Below are 7419 nucleotides of genomic sequence, written 5' to 3'. Positions count from 1 at the left end.
CTCCTGCTCTAAATGTCCCAATGAGGGCCTATCTCCTTGACATTTGTATCCCCAGTATTAATGAAATGCCTGACACACTGAAGGAGCAGTTGGTACATGCTAAATGGAAGGAAGGAAGGAAGGAAAAGGAAACCACAATTTTCCTTCCTAAACAAGGACACTCTCCTGCCCCTCTCCTATTGGCAGATCCTGAATAGTTCTCTGGAAGGCAGGGAGTCTGAGTCCCCTCCTATTGTACGAGCTCCCTCCTTCCTGCTCTTCCCGCTCCTGCCCTCTAGAGTGATTCAGTGAACACCTGGTCAAGGGTACCATGCCTGCTCTGAGCATAACAACAAAAATAAGCCCCTACCTGGGTTTGGGTTTTTCTTCTCCTTGCTCTCTGGTCCTGCTAACCACCTGTGAGACAGGCAGAACAGGTATCATTAGCTGAGGCCCAGAGAGGAAGCATTTTGGTTCCACAGAACCATTTTTTACTTGCATACTGCCTGCCATAGGAGCAGTAAAAACTACCAAACCCAGGAGCAGGTGAGGTGGAGACTGAATCACAAAGGGAGATTGGGTTGAGCAGGTCCCCAATAGCTGGTGTCCAGCCTGCGCACCCCCAGCTCAGCATGGAAGATCAGGGTTCAGAGGTCTCAGGCAGGACTGGCGAGTCAGGACCCTGGTAGCTCCAGAGAGACCTTCCTCTAAAGGGGTCCTGGGCCAGAGCCAAAGGCAAGTCCCATGTGCTGGGGTTGACTGCACAGTGTCCCCTCCTGTCCCTTCTCCTGGGCTATTTAGGCCTGAGGAAAAGCAGCTAGAAGGGAAGTGGCCCTTGTGTCTGGGAAGCTCTAAAGGCTAAGGGAGCCAGATAGAACCAAAGATACCTAGGCAGAGCTTCAATACCTCAGTGTTGGGGGCTGCAGATCAGCTGGGAAACCTGAGTCAAAAAGGGCTTCCTGGAGGAGGAGACAGGGGTGGCTTGGAAAAAGGGGGTGTTAGGGCTGGCAAAGACGAGGGGTGTGGAAATGGCCTGGGTGGGGAGCAGGGAACAGATTTGCTCAGTCTCCTACCTGGGCAGAGAGCAGACACCAAGTTACCAGACACAGCTGTGGAAGCCTGAGCTGAGAATGAGGAAAACTATGGGAGCAGGGGTTGTAATGTGGGATAACCCCTGAGCCCCAACCAGAACATACACCAGCTGTGTACAGGGACTGTGTCTTACTCAGCTGTGCACCCCAGTGCCAAGCATGCAGTCAGTGCTTACTAAATGCTCAATAAATGAAGGCATGAAAGTCCATCACAGAGGGCTTTCTGGGCACCTGCTCTGTGCTGCACCCTGTGCTAGGTGCAGTGGGCGAGGTAGGGGGAGATAAAGGGTAAAATGGGGTCTGGCCAGGATCTTGCCCATGGTCCCCTGTGGAGCTAAAGTCCCCTCTGTTGTGGTCAGAAGTCACATGCTCTCTGTGGGACCCCAGACAACGTATGTGCCCTCTCTGCAGCTGTCCCTTCACCTGTAAAATAAAGGGTTAGATGAGCGCTCCTGCAGATCCCTGCGACGTCAGCACCGTGACAGCTGCTGTCCCCTCCCTGCTCACCTCAGTTCCCTGGGCAACAAGCCTGCCTGCTTCCAGCTGTGTGATCTTGGGCAACCTCCAAGAGATAGAGTACCTGCCTCATAGACTGTTGTGAAGCTTTAAAGAAACAATGCACAATAAAATAAATTCAGCACAGTGCTTGGCACAGGCTCAATGCTTAAAAATAACAATAACAGCAAGCCCACCAAGTGTGGGAGCCTTTCCCCTTATTCCAATGGAGTGGTTACCAAAGTCCACATCATCTGCCCAGGCTCACCTGCATCTTGCCCCACCCTGCCCCCTCCAGGGGAGGCCAGAGTTCAGAGATTCATGTTGGGGCAGCTGGGGATTAGAGAGGGTATTTGAAGTGGCCCAATCCTCTGATTCCCTGCTGAAGCTGACTGCCCACATTCCAGTAGGGAAAGGTCAGTGCCAGCTGCCTGCCGGCATGCACCGCAGCACCCACTGCCCTCTGCCAGCCTCCGTGAGACCAGCACTTCTTAGGAACCTGAGCCAACAGAGCTTCCCCTCCTCTAGGGAGGAGACGTGGATGTGTTTTCAAATGCAAAATCCAAAACTCAGGTCCCCACACTCTTAGCTCAGATATCAGTACTAAGTGCTCAGAGGCTCCCAGGGCTGAGCCCCCCGAGTTGGGGCCATCTCCAACCCCCAACAACGCCCCCCACCCCACGTACACACACACACACTGCAGGGTCAGACTTAGCACCTTCCACCGAGGGAGCTGCCACAGCCCACAGGCCTCAGAGACACTGGCCCCACCTGGAATGCTCACTCCACCCTCCGCTCTGGCTCCTCATTTGTCAGCTCAAATGTCACCTCCTCCAAGATACCTGCTCATCTAAAATAGCCCCCTACTACTTCCATGCTACTTTTTATTTCCTACTTTATTATTACCCAGTCTTGTGTTCATCACAGCATTTAGCACAGCCTGCTTGGTCTTGTTGATTTTTCCTTCTCTAGTGTATCAGTTGGAATCCAGTCAGAAAAGAGAAACCAGATTAGGCATTTCAAACACAGGATTCAATGCAAGGAACTGATAGTGTGGGTATTAAAAGCATCAAGAACAAAATGGAGACTTCCGGCCAAGATGGAGGCTTAGACGGACACGCTCGGTCTCCTTCTACAACTAGAGAGGAATACAACTACTTCAAAACAAAAGAAAACTAGAAATTCCAGAAAATAAAACTACACGGAAGCCCAACATACAAAGTTATAAACCAGCGGCGCCCTTTGGGCAGGTAAGAAGAGCGAAAGGGGGCGGTGCTGTTTGCGGTAGCACCAGGGACAGCGGCAGGGAAAGCAATCCCAGCTGCAGTCTAACCCCGGCAGCTCGCGACCCCAACGCTGGGAAAAGCAGCCACCACATCACCCCGAACAGTGAGGCCCAGAGGGCGGGAGGACGGATCCTGGTCTCCTAGCGGAATAACTGCAGGAATCCATCTTGTACCCCCGCCCCCACACAAAGTGCCACAACGCTACGAAATAGGTTGTGGATCGCCACTGGTCGCTGGGCAGTGACGACAAAGCGCCACAGCGCGGCGAGAAAGGTTGCTGGTCTGCTGCCGGTCACTGGGTTGTGACGAGTACACAGGCACTGCCCCCTACAGCCGGCCCAAGAAAACAAAACCCATCTGTCAAAATGAGGCAGACAACTATAGAAATCCCGGCGGCGCAGCTCACCAGGCAACAGATGAAGAATCTGACAGATGAACAAATAAGAAACCTGTCAGAGGCTCAGTTCAGGGCCATTGTTATCAGGTGGCTTACAGAATTAACAAAAGACCAGGAAAAAGATGAGAAAGAATTGAAAAACACTCATACTGAAAGGAACAAAACCACATACGAGACAGATGGTGAGGAAATAAAATCCAGAGTTCAAATCAACAAACCAGAACATAGAGAAGGAACAAACAGTCAGCCAGTGCAGAGAGAGGAAACAGGAAGCAAGGAAAATGATGAGAGGATCAGAAACCTCTGGGACAGCTATAAGCGATCCAATATACGGATGATCGGATTGCCAGAGGGTGAAGAAGAAGAACTAGAAATTGAAAAATTAAGTGAAAATATAATAAAGCAGAACTTCCCAAACTTGGGGAAGGAAATAGGCTTACAGGTCCAGGAAGCACAGAGAGTTCCAAAACAACTGGACCCAGGGAGAACCACTCCAAGACACATTATAATCAAAATGTCAAAAGTTAAAGATAAAGAGAGAATCTTAAAAGCAGCAAGAGAGAAGAAAAGAATCATGTACAAAGGGGTCCCAATTAGACTATCAGCTGACTTCTCAAGGGAGACCCTGCAGGCAAGAAGGGACTGGCAAGAAGGGACTGGCAAGAAATATTCAAAGTAATGAAAATCCAAAACCTACAACCACGAATACTTTATCCAGCGAAGCTGTCATTCAGAATAGAAGGGCAGAGAAAGTGTTTCCAGGACAAAGTCAAACTGAAAGAGTTCATTAGATCCAAACCACTGTTATATGAGATGTTAAAAGGACTGGTTTAGAAAAAGGAGGATCAAAACTATGAACACTAAAACGAAAACTGCATCACAAGAAACAACAACAGAAGCTAGGGAACTGAAACAAAGGCAAACTAAATAGGCAACGAGAGTGGAAAAAGAACTATAGGTATGGGGAGCATATTGAGGGGAGGTCAGCAGGGAAGGGGAAGGGGGAGAGGGAGGGAGATGGTATAGGAATTAAGAAACATCGTAGGAGGGAATGGAATAGACAGAGAGGTTGAGAAGAACTATATGCACAACCAATGGACATGGACTAAAAGGGGGGGACAAGGGGAGGGAGGGGGGTCACCGGGTGGAGGGGAGCAGAGGGAAGGGAAATTGGAACAAATGTAACACTGTAATCAATAAAACACATTAAAAAAAAGAACAAAATTGGGGTGCTGGGGTGTTCTAGAGACTAGTAAACACAGAAGGCAGTGCTGGAGAGCTGAGAGAGAGGCCTTACCCAAACCCTGGAGCTCAGGCGAGAGCTCTAGTAAAATGTTTTCCCTCTACTGGGAAGAGTGGGGACTTAAAGACTGGGAGATGGTTCTGAGGAGGAGGCCAAGGACCATGTGGGCTTCCATAGTTGGACTGCACCTCCTTGTCATCAGCCCCCATCACCAAGATATGTACTGCCTCAGAAGCAACCCTCTACAGTCACTCAACAAATGTTTCTTAATGCCTACAATGTGGAGGCATGTTTCAGGCTCTGGGGATGGAGCATGAACAAATCTGCCCAAATTCCTGCTTACATGGAGTTTAGGCTCATGGGGAGACAGAAAAGAAAGAAATGCCTTGTACACGATGCAGTCAGCCACATGGTAATAATATGAGATGTTACGGAGAAAAATAGACACGTACTTAAGAGGTATTGGGGAAGGTCAGAGGAAAGCCTCAGTGAGAAGGCGACATTTCCTCAAAACCCAGGAGGAGGTAAAAAAAGTAGGCCACATGGATGCCTAGGGACAAGCATTCAAGCAGAGGGAACAGCAAAGGCAAAAGCTCTACAAGGAGGCCAGTGAAGCTGCAGTGGAGGGAAGAGGGGATCATGGGAGGAAGAGACCAGTCAGAGGGGGACCCAGACTGTGTCAGGTATCAGGGGTCATGGTTGGACTCCAGCTTTGACTAAGATGGAAGGTTTGGGGTAGACAGTTACTGGGTCTGACTTCCCTGGTGAGAAGCAGAAGGCTAGAGCAAAACAGTGAGATCTGGCATTTTCCCAGCCCTGCCTTTGACTAGAAATAAAAGAGAGAAAGGTCCTTCCAGTCTTTCTTTTACCCCATAATTTCCATCTCAAAGAGAGGTAGTTTTTGTTTCAACAAGCCCTAGGACACCTCCCCTGCTTCATTAGAATGTTAGCTCCTCCAGACAGGTGTCACTGTCTGTGACTTGCTCATTACTGTATCCCCAGTGCCTCACACAAAGGCTGCATTTAGCAAGTGCACATTAAATACAGGGGTGGGCAAAAGCAGGCTTACAGCTGTGAGTACTCATAACACAGAGTTAATAGAGCTATTGTAATAATCATTACCTGCATGTCTTTTTCCATGCGAACAACTGTGAACCTACTTTTGCTCACCCCTGTATTTGTTAAAGAATCTGCAGGCTTGCCAGTGAGGGGGCTCTGGTAGCTTGTAATGACCTCCATTGCCACTTCCTGTGTCCGTGCCTCTGAGGGGCCCCTAGCAGACTTTGTCCCCATTTCAGGAGTGGTTGAGTGACTTGCCTAGGGTCATCCCAAGGCAGAGCTGGAACCAGGCCTCAAGCCTGTTCGACTCCAGAGCCCTTGACCCCTTCTTACAGCCACAAAGGCCCTGCACACCCTGTCAGGCCCATGCGGTCCTCCCACCTCCACCCAGCTCACCCAGAGCCCTTAAACAACAGCCCAGAGTGCTCCAGAGGAGGAGGGTGCCGTTCTTGTGTGCCTGTCCCTCTGAGGGTGTGTGAGTCTGTAAGTGGGGCGTTGGGAATCTGTCCCTCTGTGTATCTGACCCTCTTGGTGCACAGTCGGTGCCCCCACTCCCACCGCCACCTGCCGGTTGTTCTGTCTGTACCAGTGTTTCAACCCTGCTCTCAGGATCCCTACCCCGCCGACCTGCAAGGCTTCTCCCAGCCATCTGCGGACCCCGAGCGCCCCCTGCTGACTGATGCTCCACCTGCACCTCCACGCCCAGAAGGAGCTGTGGTGCATAGTGCAAAGGGGTGGTGCAATGGCCAGTGTCTAGGGCTAGAATTTGGCCTTAGTCCTTCTCCCCTACACCCGTGAACCACAGAAGATTCCAATCTTGAGTTTCTCTCACCCATTTGTTCCCTCTGGGGTTGAGGGTACTGCCTGACACAGATGCGGAGACACATCCTCCAGGTTCTGGGACTTGCCTGCAGGCTCCCTTTAGAGGTTCCCTAAGTGGTGGGGGCTGAGCCTTGAAAGAGGTGAGTAGAGGGGGTGAGAAGCAGGACCAGGGGTCTCTGGGCCAGTCCATAGTGGGTCCTCTGCTCCTACTTGGTGGCTAAAGAAAGCTCAGGCTGATACCTGCCCCCAGCCTTAATCACTCTCATCCCATCTGCCTTTCTTTTGTTCTGACCCCATCACTGCCAATCCTATTCCTCTCCTAAGTGCCCTTCCTTCAAATCCTCAGAACTTCCAGTACCATCTATAAGGCCATCACACATCCTGCCGTGGCACTGACTCATGGGCTGAGTCAGGAGCCTGGGAAGGGGACAGAAGTGTGGAGCTGGAAAGCCAGGTCAGCCTTTTGAAAGGACCATGCACAGGCACACACCTATGTGCAGACATTGATGCACACACATACACAGTATTTACATGTATACACATGAACTCTAGTGTACTTGCAAACGTGTACATGTGAATGCATGTGTGTGCGTATGCATGCATGTGCATGATGTGTCATGTGTTCACACATGAGCATTGGTGCATGCTTCCATTGGTGCACAGGTATCCACACTTATAAGCAGGCATCTCTAGACACACAAACCAATGCAGGTCCACCATGAAAGCTCACGTCTACCCACACATCCATCAGTTGATGCTCATGTACACACATGTCACACATTTCCACACATGTCCACACATGCCTGAGGGTAATACAGCCATACTCTGGAGTCAGAAAGACCTCAGTTGGAACCACAGCATGGTTTTACCACTCACTTGCTCTATGACTTTGGATATGTGCCAATTTTCACAGCCTCAGTTTCTTCATCTATAAAGCAGGTCATCTGGGTGCCAGTTAGGTGGTCAGCATTAAGGAGCTAAGGAGTGGATCAAGCTTTGTGATACACAGTCAGCACTCAGCAAGTGTCAGCAAGCATCAGTCCGGAA

The sequence above is a fragment of the Furipterus horrens genome, unplaced genomic scaffold (assembly GCF_987537825.1).
Source record: "Furipterus horrens unplaced genomic scaffold, mFurHor1.1.pri manual_scaffold_4, whole genome shotgun sequence".
In the NCBI taxonomy this organism is placed as follows: domain Eukaryota; kingdom Metazoa; phylum Chordata; class Mammalia; order Chiroptera; family Furipteridae; genus Furipterus; species Furipterus horrens.
This window is presented reverse-complemented; position numbering follows the sequence as displayed.